The sequence below is a fragment of the Ixodes scapularis genome, unplaced genomic scaffold (genome assembly GCF_016920785.2).
Source record: "Ixodes scapularis isolate PalLabHiFi unplaced genomic scaffold, ASM1692078v2 PGA_scaffold10__122_contigs__length_95168666, whole genome shotgun sequence".
Classification (NCBI taxonomy): domain Eukaryota; kingdom Metazoa; phylum Arthropoda; class Arachnida; order Ixodida; family Ixodidae; genus Ixodes; species Ixodes scapularis.
Genome location: NW_024609836.1, coordinates 91,318,883 through 91,346,737, shown reverse-complemented (window position 1 = coordinate 91,346,737; position 27,855 = coordinate 91,318,883). Strand labels below are relative to the sequence as shown.

Here is a 27,855-nt window from a genome sequence, read left to right as displayed (position 1 = left end):
ATCCCAAATCTGAACGCCAAGTCCTTCTCGAGGAGGCCTAGCCGAAGGCGAACCAATATTAGGAACAGTTCGTCGTGAGGGTGCAAGCTTCGTGGCCGCCCTAGTTTACTACCCAGAGAGTAGGAGGTTGACCACATTTTGATGTTTTCCCCATTGATTCCAGGATTCACATACCGTAGTAGGTCAAGGTAGGCATCGTAGTTTGGCAGTCCTGTATAGAACTGCACATCCTTAGGGCTGTCCTTAAAACATTCTATAGAAAACTTCCGGCTCAGTTTCTCTTCCATTTTCTTGTTTGATTCTTCTAGAAGTTCAATGTGCCTTGTCAACTTTACGACTTCATTTTTGGCTTCGGCAAGCTCTTTTTGAACCTCCTGAAGATCAGACGCAAGCTTGCTCACATGTGCAGCTTGTTTGGCAACTTGCCTTTGAAGTGTGGCTACCAGCACGGATATCTCTGGATCTGGTGGGGGCTCGCTTCCAGAAGCTGTTGTGATGTCGTTCTCGTCATGTGCGAGAGCAGCTCTCATGTCGACGGGGCTGCGGTTGTTCACTGGTTGAGCGTTGTGCCTCTGAAGTTTTCTTCTTGGCACTTTCTGAGCTGAGAATCTGAATGTGCTGGGCACAATCCCTTCCTTTAAAAATTTCCTGCCATTCACGTAGCCTGGAAAGAAGTCTCCGTCCCTGAAGTGTTTAGAACACACTTTTGTCGACTGGGTCACCTTAAAATGCTTTCCCTCATCTCTCCTTATTGCAATAATCCACCTTTTGAACTGCTCCTTATCCTTTGGAAAACCGAAGTAGGCAACCTGCGAGTGAAATAATGTGAGACATTAGCTTGTATCACTGTTCTACTTGTCACAAAAAGCAAGCTGCTGAAAGTGCTTAATAAAGTCATGTTTCCCATCCTGCCTGTGCGTATGTTTGAATTACTTTAGTGTTATATAATGGCACACACACATGACTTGTGTGTAACTGTGGCATGCAGTGTCATATAGTTGTGACCGAGGGGGCTCTATGCTAGGAGTCTCTTCTAGTCTTCAAGCAGTGTTGAAAACTATCAATGTGCACCTTACCAAAGAATGTTGCCCCGGATAGAACAGATTATTTTAGTTTCTACCTTTAGGTGAGGATCCTGAAGCATGCTTACGCACCGTGAAGCATACCAACAATAAATTCAGGGGTGTGGCGTAACAAGCACGGGCGCGAGCAGTCCTAGCGTGAGTGCTTGTGCGGACAACGTATTTTGTGAAAACAACGCTCATGTTCATGCCTTCGATCGAACTTCGCACCACAAAACGTTGTCACAAATCAACTCTGGGTGCTCGCCGAAGTTTTTCGAATACGCACAGTTATGTTTGCCTTACGCAAGATCAGACGTGCAGTTCAAACATATTTCAATACAATGTTCCGTGCACGCGAGTTATCCTGTCACGATTATCTTTTCGTTATGAATACTTGCGACTACGAAGCGCCGCACACGCGTAAAATTCTTTCGAAAGCGTTGACACAGACGAGATCGAGCAGCGCAACTAAACGTGCAACGTAGGAAGATTGATCTTGATTTGTTGGGCCATTAGCGTCCTAGTCCTAGTGAAGCTCGTCCCCCCGTGCGCACGGATGAAGGCTGCCTCTTCCGCGCGGATCTGCCTCACCCAATTTATATTATTCACAGTATTGTTGGCATGCAACTTCACAACAGTGACTTACCTTGTTTCCTTGTTCATCTTTCGGTCCTCTTTGGCTGCATAGGGGGACGCAGCAGTGAGTCGGCATCGCACCGATTAAGCACTAGCCGAACGGTACGAAAAACCGACGCCGTAGTAATGGCGGATTTTGTGTAGTTCGCGCGTTTGGCACCAGAGGCGCTTACTTTTGGGAAGCCCCTATTGCATTCGCAAATCCAGAAACTGTAAAAACTGCCCATCCTGGCGCTCAAGGGTGAACTTCAGGCCTCTAGAACTTTCTTTAAACACGCTCATCACATCTTCAACAACTTCACATACAGTAAGGTTTTCACAGTTTTGCAAAATAACTAAATAATCGTCTACTTATCTAAACAACTTGGTCACAGGTTTGCCTTTCAAGGCATCCTCAATGGCTCGGTCACATTTGGCCAAAAAAATATCACAGAGCACTGGGGCAGCACAGGAACCAATGCAGATACCAGCCCTCTGCACGTAATGGCGGCCCTCAAAAAGAATAAAAGTTGACTCCAAGTAAATTTTAAAAGTTTAAAAGGGTTTTTTGGAACTTTTAAAATTTTACTTGGAGTCAACTTTTATTCTTTTTGAGGGCCGCCATTACGTGCAGAGGGCTGGTATCTGCATTGGTTCCTGTGCTGCCCCAGTGCTCTGTGATATTTTTTTGGCCAAATGTGACCGAGCCATTGAGAATGCCTTGAAAGGCAAACCTGTGACCAAGTTGTTTAGATACGTAGACGATTATTTAGTTATTTTGCAAAACTGTGAAAACCTTACTGTATGTGAAGTTGTTGAAGATGTGATGAGCGTGTTTAAAGAAAGTTCTAGAGGCCTGAAGTTCACCCTTGAGCGCCAGGATGGGCAGTTTTTACAGTTTCTGGATTTGCGAATGCAATTCACAGGGGAACACGTGTGCTGGGGTTACAAACCGCGTACCCAGAAGGGAATCCTCCCCTATGATTCGGCGCATTCGAAGTTGGTGAAACGGAGCATTGCGTCGTCATGTCTAGAGACGGCAATTGGAAAGTCATGTCACCATGCCATGCACGACAGCCTCTGTAGTCAGGTCAAGAGACTTGGAACTGCAGGGTATCCTACTTCCCTTATGCTCGCAGTGGCTGAAAAACTTCTGAAGAAGTTCAGGGGCAAAAGCCAAAAGGACAAGCAAAAAAAGAGAGCAAGACCCCACGTGATGCCATACTTACACAGGGTGTCACACAATATTAAAAAAGTGGCGGAAAGGTTCGAGGTACCTCTGGTATTCTCAGCACCACGTAAACTGGCTCAACTATGTCCGAGGATAAGGGAAAAAAACAAAGATAAGCGGCAATGCACAGTGAAGCACGTAAACAAATACGTGGAATGTGCGGTGGGCGTGGTCTATAAAATTCCATTGGGCTGCGGCAAGGTTTATATAGGCCAAACCGGAAGGTGCTTGAATGAACGGTTGCGCGAACATGCTTTATCACTGCGTTCAACAACAGGAGCCCATTTACACATACATTGCAGAGATTGCCGCTGCATTCCCAACTTCCAAGGCACTACAATCGTTGGGAGAGGTAAAGAAAAGGTGGCGAGGGAGGTACTGGAGGCTCATATGATAAAGAAGGAATGTCCTGATAAGTGTATCAGCCAACCCTCACTTTTCCTTCGCAAAAAGGAAGTGGAATTTATTGACACGTGTGGTGGCCGAGTCATTGATGACTAGTCACATTTGTAGTATTTGTGGCTTTCCCTGGTTTTATTTTGCTGTTTCTATTTTTTCCAATAAAAAATTCAGTTGATAGTCAGCGCTCGTCCTGTTTGCCTCTCCGTCTTCGTATTTGTCTTTATTGTGCGCTTTCACTACTTTCAACATGCATAACCAACTCGCCTGCATCGCCACATTAGTTCAAGCCTTTTTTTTGTTGCGATGAGTAGTTTTCGCAGAAGCGATTTGGCCTGAGTTCTCGGAAACACCCTGTATATTTAATACGGAATAACATTAAACGTATAATTCAGAGATATGAGGGCATCAAGAAGGTTAATAGTGACTCCCTCGGTCCAGTGTATCATTTATCACTGTAGTCAGTCCGAATGGCCCCCTCAAGGAGAATATAAATGAAAATACAAATAAGACTCCGCGAGAAACTTTCGAGCACTAACCAAGAAAAGCGAGAGGCGGGACACCTTTTTTCTTCCGAAGCCAAAATGAAGATTGACTAGCGTTTTCGGCACTTATACACCTCGTATCGATTCCTTTTTGGCAAGAGACGGCGAACCAGCGCTCGAAGCAAATTTTCCTGTGTGTCTCGAGCTATTCGACGTCTGCTCCTTTTTTAGTGTCGCGGCTGCTTTTCGTTTTGTAAACGCTCTCTTCGGCGAAAAAAAAAAAAAAAGAAAAAACAAATAAGAAAAAAAGAAAGGAGTGAAACACACGAAGGCGTCTCAGTGACGGTCGTTTCTCTATGGGCACCCCAGGGAAATTCTCTGAAGTAAAAAGAGTGCGTTTCGGGATCGAGGGGAGAGGGGGTAGATGTTTCCAAGGTTGTGCGGCCTTTTTATGAGGTCCTCATCATAAACGATCCTTCTTGGAAACCTCGCGAAACAACAAAACATCAACAAGAACAACAACACCAAATCGTCTGCGCCTGCGCGGTTACAAGAAGGTTATACTCCGAAAGGTCGCTCGTTAGGTCAAAAGATGCAGCTGAAAGTGGCCTATGTCGTAGTCACTAGAGAGTTTTAGTTTCTCGTTCCTATAATTCCGATTCTATGGAGTTTTAGGGAACCGTTTTTGCAGATCCGAACACGGTACGATAAGCGCTCCGGTACGAATTGCGCATGAGAGAGTGTTCTGCGGTAGCGCGCATGCGCAGTTCGTATACCGGAGTGACCCTCGTGCCGTATCGGATGTGCAAGTACGGTTTCCCAAAACTCTCTACTGTCTCAGGCGTGTTTCTTCCTTGTATGAGGGTCACATTGGTCATACAACAACTGTCTGCAAGCGAGCTCGAAGTGTACATCAATGTACGAAGCAAACATGCTTCGAAAACACGCGTGAGCATTAAATGCTTTTTAACGCTACCTCCTCCCCCCCCCCCCCCCCTTTTTTTCGAATCCCAAACTGTGTCCTCTACCCTCCGTCCGTCCGCCCGTCCATGCATTCGTGCATCTAGCGATTAATTTATGGGAAAAACTCATGTTACGTGACCTGATGTCACGAGACACACAGACAAATTCAGGTTACCCGCTAAATTTAGCGGAAAATTTTTACGTCCTGTGACCTGTACACCAATTCAGTTTCCCAGCTAGTTTTGGCGGGAATATTCACGTCATATGACCTCTACTACGCACATTGGGTCTAAAATAAAATATAATTGTAGGCCTTCTGCGCTGAAGCTTCGAACAAATTGTGGCACCCTGTTTTTCAACGAGCTTGAGTAAACTTAGAGCGGTAAACCAGCGGTCAAAAATGGCACCCCCTCGGCTGCCGCCATCTTGCCTGTTTGCCACATTAGTGATCACGTGACGTTAAGATGGCTGCGCCCAAAGGTGGGCCAGATCAGATTGGCCAGATCGCGGTCAGCAGATGGGCACTCTGGGGCTGCGTTCGAATCTTACTCGAATGGCGCCCAGTTATTCCGGCGGATCAAGTCACGTGACAAGACAGGTGCAGCGACGCTGGACGCGGGTAGGTTCTCGAACGCAACGGGTACGATAATGAACAAAAAGTAAGGGCGCAAACGAGCTGGTGTACATTGCACATGGTTGAAAAAACCCCGAGACTGCGGGTAAACGACACAACACTATAAAGTCTCTATTTATAGTGTTGTGTCGTTTACCCGCAGTCTCGGGGTTTTTTCAACCGGGTACGATAACTTCACCCAGGAGTGAGATAGAAGCTGCGTTCGATTTACTTGCACCTCCTGCGCCGGTGCAGAAAAGTGTAGGGCAGTCTACTTCCGGTATATGTATTGAGATACGACCGGAAGTACACCGCCCACACTTTTCTGCACGGCTGCCGGAGGTGCAAGTAAATCGAACGCAGCTTCTATCTCACTCCTGGGTGAAGTTCTCGTACCCGTTGCGTTCGAGAACCTACCCGCGTCCAGCGTCGCTGCACCTGTCTTGTCACGTGACCTGATCCGCCGGAATAACTGGGCGCCATTCGAGTAAGATTCGAACGCAGCCCCAGAGTGCCCATCTGCTGACCGCGATCTGGCCAATCTGATCTGGCCCACCTTTGGGCGCAGCCATCTTAACGTCACGTGATCACTAATGTGGCAAACAGGCAAGATGGCGGCAACCGGGGGGGTGCCATTTCCGCTGCAGGCAGTGGGTTCCGGTTTACCGCTCTAAGGTAAGACTCAAGCTCGTTGCTGTTTTTGGGTATCGGCGAGGAGATCGAACGATAGGGGGCGCAGTGTCATTATAATCATCATCATCAACATCACAAACAATCGCTGAGTAGCATAGAACTCGGGCGCCAGCATTCGCTATAGCGTACGCCGCGTTGTTTCCGCGTTCGCTGCATATTTGATTGTAGCGATATGGTGCGAACGTGCTGCGTAGCGCAGTGCTCGAAGCAGCACGCCTTTGGACCGGATATATGCAGCGGGGAGGACCGCAGCACGTAAGTGACGAGGCGGACACTGTCCGTCGCGGACGCAGGTATCTTTAGAAATGAGGGGGGGGGGGGGGGGGGGGGGGGGTCAGGGCGTCATATGTTCAAGACTCCCCCCCTCCCAAATTTTTACACTTACAGAATTTAAGAGGGGAGCACGCACCAGTCACTTAGCTGTGTTTGAACATCTACGTTTGTCCTTTGTCCCCCTTGTTCCCCTTCTCCAGGGATTATTATCGTCATGCTTTGTGCTTGTTTCGGAAATATTTCGAGTGCACAAAATTTCTCAATTGGAAATGATATGGCACGTATTTTTTACCACGGCGCGAGCTGCGCGAAAACTAGGTACTCGAAATGAATTAAGTTGTTTAGAGTAGAGCGCTGGTATTTCTTATTTTTCTAAGCGCAGGTAGAATGGGGATCAGTGATTGGTGCTCAGAGTGCACCACGGGAAAGTGTACATTCAGAAATTTATCAGAGGAAGCCGGGATAACCCAAATAACGATAATGATTCCCGGAGAAGGGAAACAAGGGGGACAAAGGAAGAACAATGATTGGTGGGCGACTGAAAAAATTGGCCGGTCTTGGTATCGAACCCACCGACCTCTTCATTAATTATCGTTATTTTTTGTGCAGCTCGCTCGCGCCTCTGCATTAATTGCATCATCATCATCACCCAAATAATTAGGCCGAACGATAAAAAAAGTTCCGGCGTGTGACGTTAGATTAGACAAATTATAATGTCATTAAGCGAAAAAAAAAAAAAGGAACAACCGTAACTCACAAGTTCGAAAGAACGTGAAGGGACGACGCTGGCTATTCATGTTCGCATTTCTACTCCGGCAAGAAACTCCTTTTTTAGTTTTCGGAATTCGTTCAAAAAGCCCTCTTACGTACAAGTTTTTTCACTTGCGTGAAAACAATAAAAAAAGTTCCTATAATTAGTTCCTCACTTAGACAACAGAAAGTGAAAAAAAAAAGGAACGAAAGAAACGTCACACAGCAATTAAGCATTGTTTGGGTACATTTTACGCTCCGATTTCTTTGTCTGTCCTTGCGGACACGGCTTTTAAATACTCGACCAAAGTTAGACGTTCTCAATGATGATTAAATATCTCGAACGTTATATATATATATATATATATATATATATATATATATATATATATATATATACACGTCCCGAAGCGACTGGTAATTGTCCGCAAACTTTCTTTGTGTTTTTTTTTAACTTGCATATATATATATATATATATATATATATATATATATATATATACATTTTTTTAAATAAAAACCAAGAGTTCGCTGTTTCACGATGCCGAGGGGGAAACGACATCTCATTACACAATTTGAGGCTTTTCGTTTAACGTTTTAAAATGTCTATTTTAACTCAATCCGGCGGCGAAGGTTCTTGTTCTTTTCTTCGATATATTTTGAAGTTTTTCTACTTTTTCTAACTTTTTTTCTTTTATATGCCGAGCTTTCTTAAGTGCATACATATTTCCTTCGTGCTTGTTTAGGAACCGCGTATATTCGACGGCAAATTACTTTGCGCGTATACTCGCCGACTTTTTTTTGTTTTTCGGGCCGCTGACTTAGATTCTAATTAAAATCAGTTAAAGCGTATTGATGTTTCCCGTCCGAGGCTCCGCACGCTTCGATTTCACCCGTTTTTAAGCGGAATCCTGTCGAAGTCTTCTGTTCGATTATATTGTCACGAATGGCAAATGATGAGGCGGCGAATAACTGGAGAAACTAAACGCTTAATGTCGAGAACTTGTGCCAAAACAAAATAAGAATGAGTGGCGAATAATTAAACACCACAGGCGTCAATGGCGGCGAAACGGCAGAATCGACCGCACGCGATAGAGTAACACCGGTTCGCCACGTGGAGCTTCTTATAAGTAAGTATATATACACGCGTGGGCTTCTGGAAGAAGCCGCGTCGAAGGTAAATTTGTACTTCGAATAAGCAACAGCATTCTCGAATACACCAGAACGTCACATTTATATTAATGACAAAAAGGTGCGTCCGTTCCCACGCATCGAACCTCGGCCCTGACCGCGGGAGCGAAGTACGATAACCAATCGGACACGTTCGCGCTACTATCCTTGGCTAGCTGCGCGCGCAGCAATATGCAATAATCGTCCGTTTTTAAAAAACAAAAAAAAAAAGTAGTTATTTTTTAGTTTTCTTTTTTTTTTGTGTGTTTTGATCTGAACTGAACTAGAAGGGTGTACCTCGCGGATATATATTTTATTTATTTATTTAACGATAATGTGGCTCTCTATCGAAAACCATAACTGGATTGGAATAGAAAGTGGAAAAAACACACACCTGAAAAAAAGAATCGGGGACACATCAAAACGCGGTCTCAGAAAATGTGTCGTTGAGTACAGCAGTAAAAATCTCAATTGGAAAAAATAAATTAATATATATTAGAAAAAATCCACTCTCGTATTGCCTGAGGGCAAAAGTAAATATTTATAGACATTAGGGACTTTTAGCAATCCCTTAGCGCGTTTCCACGTACCGCACTCCCGGAGTCTTTGAAGCATGCTTTTAAGCGCGTGCTCCGCGCTGTCATGGTATCAACCGGGCGCGCGCGTAAAGGCATGCTTCAAAGTCTCAGGTAGTACGGTACGCGGAACAAGCTAACGGTTTGTTAAAAGTAGTCCCTATTGCGTCTAAATAATTATTGCTCGATTCCGATTCGAGACCACGTAACCCTGTGACGTCACGGTGCCCCGCGACGTTACGTCCCTCTAAATTCAGCGGGATATAAGCCTTTACCTTAACCGGGTAAAGTTACGTCATGTATCGGTGTCGCGTGACCATGTCACGTGACGCGAACACCGCGTTTTTTGTATGATGTGTAAGCAGTATGGTTGCAGCTTTGTGTGTTTGTCATTGTCCCCTCGTGTCTCAGGTTTAGTCCGACGGAAGAAAGGGGATTAAATGCACGAGGTCGTTGTTGCGAATCAGTTCCACTTTCCACCTCTCGTAGAGTCTTGCTGTATCCTGTTGCCTTTCAGGGAACTGTCGGCCACCACTACGGGCTCCGCAGGTAAACAATTTTCGAGTTAAAAGGGTATTTTAAGAGACGTAAAAACATTTATGAACTATTTTCGAGTTAAAAGGGTATTCCTAGAGGTATAAGTCTTATTTTAGGGAGCAAGGAAACACAAAATCAGCTTTAAAATACCGACTCCCCGAGCACAGCTATAGAAGACATTTGTCTTGGGAGTGTAGTGCGTAGTGGCAACACTCTTCGAAATAGCAAACTTCTGGCGAAACTTCTTTTTGTTTTTTTTACCCTTCTGCTCTTTTTTTTTTCTTTTTTTTTTTGTGCTCAAATCTTACTTGGACGAGTGCCGCGGGGTCGCTTGAAGACAAGCCATTCATTTCCGGTAGCCTCCCCGTGGCTTTTAGTGTAATATACTCGAGGCTGCACCTGCGCTTTTTCTCAACGCTATTTCCACTTCGCGGAATTACTTCGCACACTCTCAAAGACCTTACATTTAAACTCGCTGCAACGACCCGTCAAGCTTTCCGACGAGGGAGCAATTTTTATTTTAGTTTTTCTTTAACGGAATTTTTTTTAACCACGGTATAAAATTACAGACACATTACGATACGTAGGCCTCTGTTTATCGCTCTTCGGCCAAGGAGATTGAGCTATTACAGGACGTTCGGGGCTCACAACATTCTGCGTTTCTGAAACTGTCGGTGACAATAATATACATCCTCTGAAACCTAGCCTCCTATATACCGACAAAGCCTGGCAGATCGCCACGAAAAACGGCCGCCGAAACGGAAAAAGGTGGAGCGGCAGACAACGGACGAGAGGAGAGCTACGTGACTGGCGCCCCGCTGCGGCGAGACGCCGAAACGTCCTTCTCCCGAGCGAACAAGTGTGTTTCAGGTCCTCGCTGCTGCAAAAGCTGTGCGCAGACGTCCACGTTCCCCGAGAAATGGCTCTTTGATGCTCTATGCTACCAAATCCTCGAGCTCTAAATTGGCGACCGGGCACTCTATGACTCCATCGTCGAACTGCCAGGCTCTGCGAGTATGGAGGAGGCTATGTATGAAATCACCAACTGCTTACCGCACCGCCATGCGTTCGAAACGACGCAGTAATCACTGATTCACCCTCTTTCAGTTCAGCCATCGAGAAGGGACAAAGATATATCCTACTCAAAATGATCATCAGTCGCAGTATCAACAAGGCATCAGCACCTTTGTCGCACTGAAAGTGCATCCATTACATCGGGACACCGCAGGCCCCTCTCATTGGCTGTCACTGATAAAAAAGAGAGACGAATGATTGATGTTCCCATTGCATCGCGAGACATATTACGTATGCAGAAGCTTTCCAGCATACCGCATGGTATACATATATGTACATATATACGTATATCTGGCTGCACGAATACGTGTGTTCGCTCCGCTCTCATTCACGACTTTGTGGTCATATCTGGCTCTACTTAATACGCGTTTTTCTTTTGTTCACTTCAATATTACCACGTTTGTGTTCGCGCGTGTTACGCCCTAGTTTGACGGGTACCCTTAACCGCATTCAAGTGCAACCGAAGTGAGATTAAACTGCAATTAACTTAGAGTGCCCTTGTTTTTAGGGTATATAGTTGACAGTAACTTGTAACCATACTTAAAACTGTAGTTCTATGCCCGATTCATGAAACGATCTTGCGCCAAAAATGTACGTACGACAAAAAACGTAAGAACAAATTCGTATTAACGAAACGACATTATCGTAAGTTTTTTGCGGGTTACGATGGAATCCCACGACAGCTCCGCAGTTGTCTTACGTACTGTTTTAAGATCAAATCAATATGGCCGACAGCGCCGCTCAGTTACATGGTCGCGACGACAAACGGACATTAGTTTTTCTACGCGCTCTTCTCGCGCATCCCGACTTCAAGCAGTAAGAAAAAAAAGTACTAGAAACTGACCACGACGGCCATGAACGATGGATCCACAAATACCCGGGAAAAGCTACAACGGCAGCGATGCCACCGACCAATCGACTGCCGTGGGCTAGCTTGGCGTGCTTGGCAAAATATAGAGCAGGGCATTCCGACCTGCTCCGACGCACCGTTGCTCCAACGGTCCCTGGCCAAGACCGTCTGCCCACGACAGGCTGGCTTGCTGAATGGAATATGCCCGCGCCACCCTTGTTGACCCTTCCAGTATAAATAGTTTGATCGCTGACCTTAATTTTAGATCAAGAGATCAATCTCTTTCCCTTGATTTCCGAGGCAGCGGTTACGAACGCTTTCGTCGAGAAGGAACTCTCATCGATTCTCTATCCTTGTTTTCTGTGATACGTTGCTCAAATAAACGCGGTATGGATTACCTTCGCAACGTATGGTATGCAAAGTTTGTTATTGTATGCTGATTTTTATTCCGACACGATGATACGTCAACACTGTCGAGTTAGAACAGTCCGTGGGAGCTACGCGATGACAGTCCAACCTTCCTCTACTGAGTGTCACTTCAACATTGAGTTGCAACTGTAATAGATCGGTCCCGAAGCACGTACGAAGACGCGGTCCAACAGCGCAAATCAGCACATCTATCAAACGCGCAAACACGCTCGGACTGGGAACAGGTATTTACGTAGCTCTCGCTGAAACTCTCGTAGTTCAAATGTATCTTTTTGAACGTCGGCTCACTCCTGCATCTTCGAGGCTGTGAAAAACGCCACGGCGAGTTGTTTCTATTTACGCCGCTTTGCAAATGACCGACATGGGCCGTCTTCTTGTAGCAACGATGACAGTTGTGTTGACTTCGTAGCGATCGAGTTCTTAGTAGTCGACGAAGGTGGTTATCGCGGCTTCGGCATTCGGGCCTGTCTATATCATGTTAGCGCCGACATTTCACTGCACGGACATGAACCCTAGACAGGCGTTGGCGGGAAGGCCACCTGCGATTGTGATTCAATATCCACGTGCTCCGAACCATGCCCAACTCTCCGATTGGTCGTTTGCGTTGCCGAAGACGCCTTCGCCATAGCAACAGACCGCTCTCGCGGGGATCGTGAGCTTGCGGGACAGTGCAGGAAGTTCTAGTTTTTCCGTTCGAGAACGTCGCTTTGCTCCTCTCACTTTCGCGAATACCGATTTCTTTTACTATGTTTGTTTCTCCTTTTCTTACGATGTTCTTAACTAACGAAATTCTTAGCTAAATTGTTGTAACCTTAGAAGCTCTTCGTGAATCTGGCCTCAGAGTGCCCGTGGGCTCCCTTAATTGCAGTGAGGTCTGATATCAACAAAGTGGATAATAATAGTCAATATGATTAAAATAGCAATTTATATCATGATTTAAATTGTGAGTTAATTAGATGAAAGCCCTTTTACTCTGATGTTCGAAATAAAACCTTTCCTTCAAAAATTTCTGCCGATATTTGTTTTCTTTCTTTACCATTTATTTATCGCTCGATGGTTTCTACATTCTAAAAAAAATCCTGTGCGTTTACTTTCCCGCACAGCACTCGAATAGCCAATCACCGAAACGTACGGAGGCAGCTCATCCAATCATACAGATTCGAAAGCGAGTCACCGCAAGATCTGCGCTTGAAATGCCGCATGGCAATATGAGTTGAAAGAGAACACACGCGGCATTCGAACCAGGGATATTGCCGTGACTCGTGTTTGCAGACTGTCTTTTGTATGATGTGTGGGCAGTGTGACCCCGGCTTTTAGGCATAGTTCGTCAGTCACGTGACGCCCTATTGCAACAAAATAAGAACGCAAAAGAAACGGAAACTAGAGAAGTAGTGACATTGTGCAATCAAGTGAGAACTCGGAAGGAAAGTGAAACACGCAACGCGGAGAACTGAAACTCCCTGAGAAACTCACGCCAGTGGTGGTGATAAAAGCCGAGCGTTTCAGCGCACAACTCGTTACCTGGATCCAAAGATTCGAAAGAAAAAAAAAAAATTATCTGTGAGGCGACGTCCACCTAACCCTAATTGTCTTCATACCGATAATTGAGATTGTGGGTGCCTGTAGCAATTATTTTCGCGATAAAAAGAAAAAAAAAAAGAAACGACTTTTCAGTTAGATGGGAAATGTTTTCTTTTTGGCTGACAAGCATTTCCGCTAACATGAGTGATACACGAGCCCACAGTCTGAAATTAAAATTTGATGAATATTAGGATTGGGCTCGTAAATAATTATTTTTCTTTCGTAACTTTTGATCCAGGTAGTGTCATATGCTCAAAACTTTCGAATTTAATCACCACCGCTAGCGTCATATACCCACGGATTTTTAGCTATCTGCGATGCGTAGTTTATTTACGCCGGCCGAAAAACAACGCTGTCATATCTTATCGATCGCACCCGGCAGTATGGCAGGGAATAGAGCATTAATAAGTTGTTATTTAAACTGTGCTTTGCATACACAGTAATTTTCTTGCATTGTTAACGGTGTTCAAACGAATCGATCAATCAATTTGCCTGTTGGAAAATACATCTGATAATTAATCATCATTATCATTTTCTATCTACAGTAATTTAAACCAAATTATTTTAATCTAAACCGAGATAATTTGATTTTATCAAAAATATATACATTTTTTTTTTATAGGGTTTTAGTTACATTTTACTGCGCTTGAAGGTGCTCTCAGGAGGTTTCATGCTCCTCCCATCAGCGGACATGTCCTCGGTGTGCTCGGTCTTTGATTGCTTTTTAATAGGGAAATCTGCAGCGCATCCTTTTGATTCATGAATTTCTAGGATGCTTAGAGCCAGCTGAGTGAATTATCACCATATTTAGGCGCCCTCAGATGCCTCCTCAGGGCGCTCTTAAGAGTGTCATATAAATAGGGTTTTAATCTGTGGCGAGGACTCGTTAATGTAGCTTAAAGACCGGCGACCAGTTCGCGCTTTCCACTTTTCCCCCGCTTCCTCCTTTCCCCCTTCTACCCTGTCCACAGTAGCCTGTTTCCTCCCCCCCATGGTAAAAGGATCTTCTGCCTTGCAGAATCTCGAGTCTGGTCGTCGGCTTACTGGTTCCCACACTTGGGATTGCTTACGACCGTGTGCCTTAAAACCTCTTAAATTTGTTTACGAGTAGGGAACAGACAGCAGTATTCCATTTCTTTCACGTATCGTCTTCTTTATTATTGGCACAAAAAAAGTTGTGGCAACGTTGCAAACTCCCATTGACCACAGATAGTGCGTTTATTTAATCTCGAAAATACAGCAACACATTCGCTCTATATAGTAAAATGCAGTCCCAGCGTCGCCTCATAGATGGCGCCACCGTGCCAGTGTTCTTTCGTCGTACGAGGTCACAAGAACTCGGTTATAAGCAAGTGTGTGAACGGGCCTTGACCGTGTCGCCGTTCGCTCCTGATAGTAGCCGATTCACACGACAGACCGAATCGCGAATTTCGTCCGCAGACCGTGTACCACGTGACCATCACGTCACCGATTCCTGCGATCCATTCCTCGTCCCCGGACACGCGGACTGATAAACTCGAGCGCCTTTTTCACTCCAGGATATTTGGCGGGAGATGGGCTTCAAAAGCGTATAGTCTGGCAACGGTACATGGTTTTCTTGGTTTCTTCGTTTCTGGACGATTAAAAAAAATGGCGCATCGTTGTGTTTCGTGTGTTCGCTGGTTCATTTTGTCGCGGATTCTCGGTTCCATGCGTAAAAGAAACTGCAGAAGCTTTGTCCGGCTGACGCGACGCAGGTTTCGATACTCCTCCGGGTCCGTGTCAAGAAGCTCCCGTCAAAACTCGTCGAGCACGCCGCGATAATTCTTGCATGTCCAATCAGGATTTCAACGAGCAAGACCTCTCTTGTGGTTGTGGCGTACTTGGTTGTGGCGTTGTGCACAAGCGCGGAGTGCGTGAAGGCATCTCCAAACGCTTCTCCGCGAGCCCAGAATTTTGTCGCTTCTACGCCGAACCCTTCTCGAGCAGGACCATGTCTGAGCCACTGTCATGCTTTGGGTTAGTAAAGCCAGCGGCGCTTCGCGCGAAGCCTATCACGGTGTTTTGTCTCGATCGGTACGTAACAGCGGCGTACGATTCTTTATCGCGGTAGCAAACGTCGATTTTTCTCTTGGACAACGGTGCCACGGTGCGATGTCGGAGTTTCACGGTACTGTGAGGTGGCGAACAGGTTCGGTCCGTCCTCGGTGGCGTCTGCACGTCCCCTTCCTCGTGTGGATGTGCTTGGGAGACGGACGAACCGCGGACATGTCGTCACGCAATCAATCCGTCCGCGGATCAGTCCGTCGTGTGAATCAAGCTTAAGAGGACAAGAATGCGTCCGTCCGCTTGTTGTGCAACGTACGCCCGAACGTTTGCTTAACCGATGAGGCGAGAAAGGGCGTGAACGATGACCAGGTTTTTTTTTTTGTATCCCCGCAGGTTGGTCGTCTGCAACAGATCCATGCCAATCAGCAACTTCCCCTTCCGCCATGGACTTCGGCGACTACACCACCCGAGGCTGGACCAGTCCATCGACGCCATCATCTACGTCACAGTAAGTGGCTTTCGTCCGCGACGAAACACAGTCAATGGGGTTGCGGCACTCGCTGCAAGAAAGATTTTCTGCCGATAAATTTGAATCGAGTCACGGTTTATGATGGCATAGGGTCAGCTGAACAATTACAAATTAGAAAAACCGTGAGAGAAAAAAGAACAGACAGATGTGCGTTTAATTATTAAAGGTAGAGTCGGAGTCATAAACTCTGTAGAGTTATCTCCGCACGTTTAGACATAGCCTCCTCTATACTCACAAAGCCTGGCAGTTCGACGACGGAGCCGTAGAGTGCCCGGTCGTCCATTTAGAGCTCGAGAATCTGGTAGCACAGTGCATCAATGAGCCATCTCTCGAGGAACCTGGACGTCAGCGCACAGCTTTTGCAGAGGCGAGGACCCGAAACACACTTGTTCGCTCGGGAGAAGTGTGTTTCGGCGTCTCGCCGCAGCGGGTCGCCAGTCACGTGGCTCTCCTCTCATCCGTTGTCTGCCGCTCCACCTTTTCCATTTCGGCCGCCGCTTCTCGTGGCGATCTGCCAGGCTTTGTCAGTATATAGGTGGTCATGGTTTATATTACTGAGGCTCTAAAGCCGCATGCAGCCACACTACTCCTACATCACACAAAAGACGCGGTGTTTCTCCGCGCACATAACAATATTGTCCGCGGACACGGCTCAAGCATGTTGGAAACATGTTTGCTTCGTTCATGTGTATGTTTCGAACATTCCTGCAGAGAGGTTTAATATGACCAATGTGACCGTCATAAAATAAAGAAACACACCTCAAAAAAATGTTTACAGACATGTCATTTGCACGCTGTATACGCAGCGTTACGGCGGCTTTATCGACCACCGCCCGTGGCAAAGCGGGGCGTTCAGCACAGAGCAGCCTCATATCGGGGCTACTTGGGCCACTTGACCGCGGATACCGGGCACACAGGAAACGGGAGCTCGTTATGAGCTAAGGCCCTCTCTGCCACCCCGTGCAGCGTTCGGCGCTGCCGCGCAACCATCGATTGGATCAATAGGCCGATGTCACTCCGCGCGCGCGCAGTGTCGTCGATGAAAGCCACTCTGGCCTCAAGCGATAAGTTCCGCACTCTTGGCGACATTTCAGCCGCTGTTACGCTGGCAATACATCGAACAAAAGACGGTCTCAAGACGCTGTCTGAGGCGTGTTTATTTCATGTAGGCCTGTCGTATGAGTCGTAGAAAAGGTGCCTGCAGAGATGTTCCAAGGATACGTGTGTGTGAAGCGAACACGCTTTGAAGATGCTTCAGGGGTGTCCGCCGATAGCTATGTCATCATGCTTGCAGTTATGTATGATGCATAAGCAGTGCAACTGTCGCTTTAGAAATTTTTTTTATTTTTTTGGAGGGGGGAAGGGGTGGAAAGGGGGCTTGGTCATTGGTGTTTATTACCTTGCCGTTGCAGTTGTAGTTGTATAAGTACGGATCAAGCGCTGTTGCTTGTTTTGTTGTTGGTTCGAGGAAAAACAAGATGGCCGTGAGGGGACTGGACCTCTGGTACCGGGCAATTTGCTACCCGGCTATAGAATATCGGGAAAAGGAGGATGGTTAGGGGATAGTGGCAGATTAAGTTGGAGTCCAATTATATTGCTACTACGCTATCGTAGTCCCTGACTATTATAAATACTCTGTCCCGCGCCACGACCGACTTTCTGCACCAACCCGACTGTACTTTATTCACTTTAGAAAATCAAAGGCCGATTAGTAAACGCTCAAGGTTTGTTGACACACTCGCGACTGCTGAGGACCGCGTACCTTGCAACCTATTAGAATCTCTTACGGCGAGAGAAGAGGCTCGCGCCACCTATCGGGTAGCCGTGGAACACATGGCAGCCCCGTACAGCTCTCCTTTTTACGCACATCAACTTCTTCTTTTAAAGTAACGGCGTTACCGTCACCGCGTTAGAAGTAACGGCATTACCGGTAATGAGTGACTTTTTCCGGTAACGCGGTAACGTACTCGTTACTATTTCAAAACTGTTACGGGTAACTTACTTGCGTCACTTACTTAGAGCAACGTCTAACGTAGTTACGTTACTTTTTACATGTTTTTCCCAAGTTTTACCAAACCAAAATAAAATTCAAATTTTTTTTTTTTTTCTTTTAGGTGCCAAGCCACATAAACTTTTGAGTTTTATTTTTCCGTTTATATTTCGTTTTTTTTTTTTTTTGAGTATTAAAGAGGAACTGTAAAAAAGTTCAAGTAATTTTGTTCAGATTCTGAATGGACATAATGTTTCTTAAAATATAGCCCTTATGCATACCTGTAACACCGGAAGAGTAAAAGGTGTTAATTTATAATAAACGAAGTAACGCAAAAGTAACATGTGGTATATATTAACGGTCACGGTGACGCGTTTTTTTTTTATTTTGAGGTCGCGTAGGTCGGTAACGCGTTCGTTTCATTTAGAAGTCAGGAGTAATGTATTTCGTTACTTTTTTTTTCGGTAACGCCTAAAACACTGGGCAGTATGTACACATCGCGACACTGTTAGCGCGAACACGACATCGGCGCATTTTCGCATTTTACCTCTGAATAGTATTAGCGATAACAAAATATTATCGCTTACATAATATAAGTAAATGAGCTCTTTCCGTAGCAATAATAACTTGGATGACATCCTACGGTTTAAAAGAGAAAAACTGGAAAAACCGGTCGATTGCTTGTTCGCGCTAACAGTGTCGCGCTGTGTACATTTGACGTCGCAAATACCGCGAAACCTTCGCTCTAGTGAAATGCAGTTTAGTGCATTTCACTAGAGAGAGGTTTGGAGCAGTTTGGGGCATTTCACTTCACCGGAAAACTAGTGAAATGGCGCCAGCGTAGCAGTCTGTTCTCTCGTCGTAAGAGATTTTAAGTTGCTTTAAAATATCACTAAACCACTTTCTGCGATCGTCTGTTTACGGTTAGAACTTAATCTACGGGCACTAAAAATTCATGAAAAAACAACAAAAAAAAACAACCTCCCTTCATGCGTGGCCAATTTCTCTATTAAAATCGGTATCAAAGATCGACTATCTCGTGACTATCGCCGACGCGCGCCATCGGACGACAAAAAGCCTAGAGAAACCGTTGGATGGATGGATAGATAAATCCGGCTGAGCCCTTTGGATCGGGCGGTAGCTTACGCCACCTAGCCATCAACGGGAACTCCATTCTCCTTGCCCGATGGCGCCCTCTGGTGTCAGCGATAGTTTCGAGGAAATCAATCTTTGAGATCGAATTTAATATTTTTTAATTGGCCACGCATATATGTTCTACTTTGTATTCGTAGGATGCTTAGAGCCCTTAGATTGAGTTATAACAGTAAATAGACGATCGCAGAAAATGGTTCAGTCGTACCACCCGAAGGAGCCGCAAGGGTGTGAACGGGCCTGGGGGCAGCTTCAGTGTCGCCTACTTTGCCACTGAAACCGCGTAGCCAATGGAAAATGCTACTCATCATTATTCACATTGCTGGAACTCAATCAAAGTTTAAGGATTGGTGTCTCGACTGCATCACAAAGCGTTTAGAACTTGGGGATCTCTGAAAGGGTACAACGCAAACAAAGACAAACCCTTTTTTTTTTTATGAATAAAGGTGTGAACCGGACGGAGGTGTCTCCTAACACTTCCTAGATGAGAAAGCCTAAGTGCTGACTTTTCCTGGGTAACCACTAAGGAGGCTACCCTTGGCCCCAGATTGGACACGACTACGGCGTCAGCGTTCGGCCAGGATTCGTGCCCAATCACTGTGAGAATACAACCCTTAGCCTAACGCTGATGCCGTAGCGGCGTGTAATCCGTGGCCAACGGTGGCCTTTTTTAGCAATGCAGAAAAATTCATCACTAGGCTTCATTATCTCAAAAGTCTAAGTCTATGTTGCTACTTATCTATGTTGTCTCTGCCACCCAACTCTATTATCAGAGACACGTCTCGCTCCCTAAAAACGAAGCAATTTTTACTTTGACAGTGCATCTGTCGGTTTCTGCGTGCACTATCTCAGAAACCGGTTGCAGGCACAGCTTAAGAGGCGCAGGGCGAAGCTCACGTTTCCTGCTTCAACAATTGTTCTCCGGCAGTTTTTTTTTTTATCGGCTAATTTAGTGATTTTATTGGCTGTGAAGCAATGATTAGCATAAGATGCAAGAGGCTGGCCACGCCCTGCGGTTTTTAAGCTGCCAGCGACTATCCAGAGCGCACGCCTTCTTCTTTTGCAGGGCTTCTTATGACGTCAGAAAGACTCCGACCTCTCATTGGCTCTGATTGAAGGAGAGGGGGTAGACCTCAAAGCAAGGTGCCCTCAGGTCTACCCCTCACTATCTTTCAATCAAGGCCAATCACAGCTCGGAGTTCAGACGCAACCACAACCACTGCAAAAGAAGCAGACGAACTCGCACTTTGCATAGTCTTTGACTGTAAAATGGTGAACTCGAAGCAGCAATCTCTGGCCCTGTTATTCTATACATCTCAGCCGATGGGGGGCGTGCGGTATCGCGACGTGATGATCATGCACTCTTGGTGGCAGAAAGGAGTCCACCTTTATCGCCATTGGGACCGTAAGATAATGGCTGATAATGCTGATCGCCCTCCCTAGGGTCGAACTGGGTAAAGCAGGACCAATGTTTCATATTACCACTGCAAATGTGGCCTCGTGTGCACAAAACATTTTTGGAGGTTTTATGTGCCAAACCAACGACGGGCATCTGGCACGCCCCAGCGGAGGACTGAGGATCAATTTGGAACACCGGGGGATCTTTTGACGTGCAACCGAAAGCTCGGTTGCACGGCGCCTCCTCCGCCATAAGCCTCCGTCAGATTGCGGGCACCTCGGCCGGGATTCGAACCCGCCACATGGGCATCCGTAGGCTAGCGCTCTCGCCTCGGAGCCACCGAGGCGGTTGGCCTCGTGTGCACCTAGACTATTTTAATACCCCATTCTCACGACCAGCGTAAAGGCACATTTAACGTACACTCTAAGAACTGCGTGCGTGTCTACTTACCCGCAAAACACTAAAAGGGCCAATCTCTGCGATTCACGAATTCAGTTCAGCGAATGATGAGGCGGAATATCTGTTTAGACCTCAAAATTAAGTCTGTGCTGTGGCATTACGCAATGCAAGCATGACGTTTTACATGACGTAATGACAGAGCGCAGACTTCATTTTTAGGTCTAAACTGGTGTTCCGCCTCATCATTCGCTGATCTGATTTCCAAGATCGCAGAGATTGGGTCTTTAAGTGTTTTGCGGGTAAGTAGACGTGCAGGCATTTCTTCGAGTGTAGGTTCCTCTCCAATCGGCGAATCAGCCCGCTCTGTTGGCTCACGAGCATTTGTCACGCGCGGAGGACCGCGAACTGACCTGCCGCTGACCATAAGGGCCCTTTAGTCAAAGGTACCTTTATGACCGTCTGAACGAGGTATTAGATTCTATCATCTCAACTAACACATTCGGCCTGGCACAAACAAAGAAAAAACCAAACGCCAGCACAATCAATATAGGTTATCAGAAGCACAATCTTTGCATTCACCGAGACAATTTAAGAGTGTTATAATCACTCACAGCGACGCAGGGCCTATAGTCTTCACGCTTCTTGCTTTGCGATTCGTTTTTCGGCATTCTTATCAGCCGATGCCTGAATATCATTGGCTTGGGAGCCATTATAAGCTCGTATATACGGTATTTGACTTAAACTACACCTTGAGCTCAATGTCCCCGACACTCTCGCTCACAGGAGTTGAGCTAGTTGATACATATTGACGAATGGTCAGTTTGAACGGGACAAAACAGTTGACTAACAAGTTTGTTTTATTGCACTCGGTCGCACCATCGAAAATTGGGCGAGTTGGTTATGCATAGTTACAAAGAGGGAAACAGCGCCAAAAGTACGGAAGACAAAGAACGAGATGTGGGTGCTCCCCTCTTTTGGAAAAGGCGACGATTGTTGCTCGGCACAGTCAGCAAGTGACTGGTGAAATAATCGAGGCCTATTACATTTTGAAGTATAAGGATGAGTGCGTCAGTGCTCCCTCGATTGCGCTCTTCGATAAGGAAATCATGTTCTTGGAGAGCTGTGACACGTCCCCTTAGGCGATGGTCCGATGTGTGTTGGGTCTGTGTTTTTAGGCCGGTAGGTGGTTTCCAGTAATAAACCAGTTGTCAGTCAGCGCCCGGTCTGTGTGTTCCTCGTTCGCTGTCCTCCATACTTTTGGCGCTGTTTCCCTCTTCGTAACTAAGCACTTCGTCTTCACACGAAGAAGGAGTGTACACAAAAACAGAGCTATTAGTCAGCTGCACTTTGTCCTCTTCCGTCCTTTTTTTGTTCTTTTCTGCAAGTTCAAGGTGAGCCTTCACCAACTCTCGCTTCATGTGCGGCAGGTGGTGTTCGTGCTGTTCGCTGCCATCATCCTGCTGCTGGTCAGCACCAACTGCCGGCGCTTCCAGAGCCCCGAAGAGCAGCCCAGTCCGCAGGCCCAAAAGGCGACGGTAGTCCGTTTCAGGGAGAAGACCGCCCTCGTGTCCACCGAGACCTTACCCCGGGACCTCGTCTGAGCTTGCAGGCACATATCGTGAGTTCCATTCCTTGCTTTTGCTATACTATTTGGGAGAATCTGACAGCCTCAAGGAGGTCCTGGTTGTTCCATAACAAGAAAGTTCAGACAGTGCGGCTAATCTATAGACCTTTTTCTTTTACCCTCATCCCCAGCGTCATAGTTAACAAACCCGGTATGCGGAAGAAAAAAAAGATAGAAAAAATAAAAACAAAAACGAAGTATTACGATCTAGTACAAGTAATGGAATATAAAAAAAGGCTAAACAAGAAGGATAGACATACGCGATGAAAACGTGAGCTTCTGCGTTCTTCCTGAAAATTCCCAAAACAGCTAAAAGCTTTTTTTTTTTTTTTTATTATTAACAGCAGGGCGGATGTGGTGCCCACTTCTTTGGTCGTTAAACAAATACGATTCAAAGCAAAGTTACAGTGGTTATGGCGAGAGCAACACTATGTTTTCCAGCACACTGGAAGTTCCGCGATTAAAGCTGGCGGCATGAAATGCGCTTTGGTCGAATAGACCTTTCCGGAAAGTCGTAGGAGATCTCGCTGCAAGGCAAATTGTGGGGCTGTTCCGATGTATGATCGAGGACAATATCAGCTGAAGCAGTCCGCCGGGCTCCTTTGGCCTAGGTGCCTGTTTTTGAGAGAGTTGTGGTTACGACTATGAATGGAATGCAAAGTTCAGGTTTTATACACTCTGGACTACTCGACAAAATTAAAAAAAAAAATATTAAAAACCGCAGACGCAAAAAAAAAATGGATCTGGTGATTTAGTTTACAATATCCGCACGGGTGAACTCATGGCAACTCGAGCGCTTTTTGGTTTTCTTATTATTATCAACTCAGAATAAACAAACAACAAAGCGAGTACACATAGAAGTTACCACATAGTCCGTATTTTATTTTTCCTTCCTGCTCCTTTGCATTTTAAAGCCACATATTGTTTAGCTAACGCGATCTTCGTCTTTGATTCCTGGATAATCTCGCGTGCCGTACATGTCGAAACGTCCGAATTCGTCAGACTGTGGGGGCGCCACATATTTCCGGAAGAGCCTATTCCTGTAAACGCAGCCATACTTCAACTTCCCCCATAACTTTGTAAAGTGCGAACATTACAACCCTTTCAAGCTAGTCAAAGCGAACAGGCAAAGCATATATAGACAGCAATTCACAGGAGCAGACCCTCAATATATACAGGTCTTTTTTTTTATTAGTTCGTCCAGAATGAAAACAAAAGGGAACTTGCTTTAGGTTTTGGTTAACCCCTGAAGTCAAGTTGGCGGCCATTGCGGAAATGAGGTGAAATTGAATAATTGTCCAATTAATTAAATAATATTTTAATTAACTCTTTTTTATACATTGTTGTTTTAGAGTTTACTTCTGACCTCGATACGAAGTAGCCGTGCCGCGAAATATTGATTAAATAAAATTCGTCTGAGGGATTGGCGTCACTTTCTTCGCCTTTCGAAGAAATAAAATAAAAAAATACAGAGATAAAAGAAAATCTGCCCACATTCAAATTGTTTTACAGTTGGGCCGTCACAACAAGCAACGAGTATAAACAAATACATGTATAGCGCCTCACCGGTGCCCCACGCGTGCTAGCATGTGCAGCGTGCGCGTGAACGAAGCTTTGGCAAGCTCGCAATTACACGTACAGTCGGCACGGAATGAAACGCGAACAAGGAGAGCATGGTTTTCGACCCACGCTGAGTCACCTAGAGACGCAACAGCGAAGGTTTGGATGCACTGAACAAGAGTCTAACACATCGAAGGAGGAGCCATCTTCTTGCAGCTCCCATCTGGTTCAAGTGGTGCAGCATCTAGCGAAAACCATGCACCCATTGTTCGCGTTTCATTCCGTGCCGACTGTACCTGCCTCCACAAGCAGAGACTAGCGGCCAGATGCCGTGCTTGCGTGCCGTGGAGCTCCGATACGGCGCTGCTCACGTGTCTTCAGCTACTTTTCGTCTGCCATGAGTGACAGTTTTGACGGTGCGATACAAACCTGATGAACGGTCCCGTCAGCACGCGCTTAGCGCAAAGTCGCCACTGTGTTGAGAGCACTGCTATTTATGTGTGAATAAAGTAACTCTTTATGCTCCGCTTGCGGAGCAGAGCATCGCGATGGTGCTCCCAGGGCGGCCATGTTAAGTCCAAGCGGTCTGCGGGAAGCGACCGTCGCTTCTGCAGGAGCCGCGGAGGTGCGGATGGCGTGACTGTGAAGCAGTGTGCGGAGCAGAAAAAAGTATAGTGCGGCAACTCGCCGCACATTTGCGGCCATCCGATCATTTGTCTCCTGTCTTTTTCTATGCCCTCGGTAGAACGTAGTAGTCGATGAAAACGTCATCCCTTGGCAAGCAGTAGCTGCGCGTTATTGTCTGGTCCGAAGTGCCCGGATGTGCCGGTCGCGTATCCCTCCAGGAGCGCCGCAGACGCGAGCAACGCGATCATCCTTTGTGTCATCTGCTTCCCAGACCTTTGGAAACATCTTTTAAAACATCGCTCGCGTCATAAAAAACAACACGACTATACTGCACCCAGTGGCTTCAGGTAATTTTCAATTGTCAAGGAATCTTCATGTTCGTTCGATTTTATTGTTGGATGTACACTTCGCAAACGCAAAGCGAGAAACCTGCTCTGCCTGAAACTCGGCGCCTGCAAGATCGCTTTCCCGCTTAAAGGTTGGATCGAGCAATTGGAGCACGTGACCGTGTTTCCGCGAATGCGGAGTTGGCGGCGAAAGGAAAAGGAACACGATACTCTGGCTCTGCAAACAGAGCCCATACAGTCATAGGCGTACACTACGGGGGGGGGGGGGGGATTGGGGCTCGAAACCCCCCCCCCCCCCCCCCGGGCTATGATCCTTAGTTGTCTTGTGACCTGATATTCTGCAGCCGCAGGCTTTATTTCCATGTATTAAAGAGAAAGACTCGTGGCCGAGTGGATTAATACTTCAGAAGCACAGGGGCCTGGGTTCTACCCCCATAACTTCGCAGCTGGCACAAGCATTTTTTTTTTCAGATTTGTGCTCGGCGGCGCATGCGCCGTGGTACCGGCGATGAACACACGGCGTCGCTTGCACGGTGATTGACATTGACACACAGCGACGGACACATGGCGATATACATACGCACTACTGATAATTGCCGGTGTAAAAGAAAATTGCGCGAAACCTCCCCCCCCCCCCCCAAATTTCCCAGCCTCCCCCCCCCCCCGCCCCCCCCCCCCACTCCCCCCGGATGGAGGTGAAAAGCCTACGCCGCTGCAAAACAGTTACTCTATGTGTGAGAAGGCCTTCATAGTCACGATTAACTCTAACACCCACTGTATACATCTGTGTCTTTGTTCTTTTTATTTCTATACAGAATGGCTGGAGAAGACGAGAAGACATTCATATCTGGGACAACCACGGCGTGGCTCACGTCAAGCGTTGGAAACAGCACGACAACTCGGGAGCCACAGACACAGCGATGGAAACCGGCATCTCGCATTGTTGCTGAACCTTGAGGGGACTCCCTTGTTCGTTTCTTTGTTGTCTTTTATCTTTTTGATTTAACGAAAGAAGGTTTTGTTACCGCTTCGTGTCATCACACGCTCATTGTTTATATCTTAACCCACAAAAGAACTGCCAGGTGTTTGTGACGTTTAAACCATCTGAGCTATTTTATGTAAACATAATCACGAAATCGTTTTATTTATTCCTATATTTCCCGCGATGATAGTGGAAAGCAAACGTGAACGTGATAACATCGTCACAGGTCAATTAACGAGGTTTAATACGTATTTATTTTTCCAGTGCGTTTAAGGCAGCAAAAAGAAAAAAAAGGAATGGAGGAAGACAATTACGTATAACGTTTCCTCACAACGTAAACACGCACTAGTTGCACATTCTGGCTTCTGTTTGAGTTTGAAGGCTTAACGACATTTGAGAACAAATAAAGAGTTCGTCGCGCTCGTCTGTTGCGAGTTTCCGAGATTCGGGCGCTTTGATCTACTATAGTGGCGTTGTATATTTATACATTACCTTCGAGATGTATCTGCGAATATTAAAACACTGTTGAGTCTTATCGGCGTTTCTCCGGCTCTTCAATCTGATTTTTGATGACTCGAGTCACATGCTCAGCTTAAGAGGGCGTGGCTTACTATGTTCGCGCATCGTGCGGGGCTATATAGACCAGCGTCCGAAATTCTAGCCCCAGCGATAAAAATGGGAAATAATGATCTACAACGCAGGCTGTTGTCAAGAGGGGGCTGCACATTAAACAAGCTTCTCTCCTTTTTAAAGCACTCTTGGCATCGGTGTTGGTCTTGGAGCTTCGTGACTATGCATTTCTGTCGTTCTTTCAATACGCACTGTGCAAAAAATTTAAAAAAAAAACGAAGTCTTTAAGAAAGCGCAGCCCCCCCATACTGTGTGATGGCGTCAGCATAAACAAACATGGCGGCACCCATAGAAAAGAGCAGGCACTGGTCTATAAGCTCGTCTTAGTCCTTACCGTCAAGTACCACAACCTCATTGGCTGGGTAGAGATAAAAAGGTGGCTCTCGTTTGCCCGGTGTTTCTCAATTTTCCGGCGACGATAAACTTTTTAACTCTGTCCCATTGCAAAGTGCGTTTATTTCCTTAGTCATGGTCACGGTGTAAGACCTACATATATAATGTATATCATCCAAAATAGGGAAATGAATGAATTCTACTTGATCGAATAAATCTTATCGACGTTTGTAAACCGCTGAAGGTCAAAATGAACGGCGAGAGTAGGGATTCATATCCCTATATACTCTTGATCGTCAGACTAAGGCTGCCACATCGGTCACGTCAAACGAATCAAACCCCTTTTACAACCAATTTCAAGGTTCGTGTCGGTTTCCGAGTCCGTGGGCACCGGTGAAGGCGTATAGCTACAGTTCGTGAGGGTCAAAGCGGTTCGCCTTCCAAGACGTGTATGTGTTCCATACCAGACTTACACAATTCGCGTACAAGGGTCGGTACGGTAGCGGTACGTATCGAAAGTTGATGATCTGAGCCGCCGGCCACAGCTTGTAGAAGGTCTTCATGATGGTCGAGTACTTTTCGCGGATGGTCCGTTCGATGTCCGCCAGGTTCCTTCCTTGGAGGACGCCCAGAACCCCGAGGAAGCCGAGCACTGAAACCGGAGCGAATACGAGCTGGTCCAGGGCCAATTTCTTGATCGTAGCTATGAGTCCGGTGGTCCTCACGAGGCGCTTGTCCATCAGGATTAACCAGGTGCGCTGCGTTGGTCCGCTGTACGCGAGTCCCACGAGGAAGAACCTGACGGCTCGCTGGACGTCCATGCTGTCCCTCCGTTCCACGAGCTTCTGGGTCATCAGGTAGCTGGAAAGCATGATTGTGGCGGTGGTTAGGATTTGCGTTTTGGCCGGATGCGTTCGAAGTAGCCTGTCGTAGACTTTGAAGAGAGATTTCAT

At 46.3% G+C, this 27,855-nt stretch overlaps 1 pseudogene; it reads right to left on the bottom strand.

Annotated features, from left to right (window-relative positions):
- Positions 1-76: 76 nt before the first annotated feature.
- LOC115315577 lies at positions 77-27,855 on the bottom strand (annotated as a pseudogene).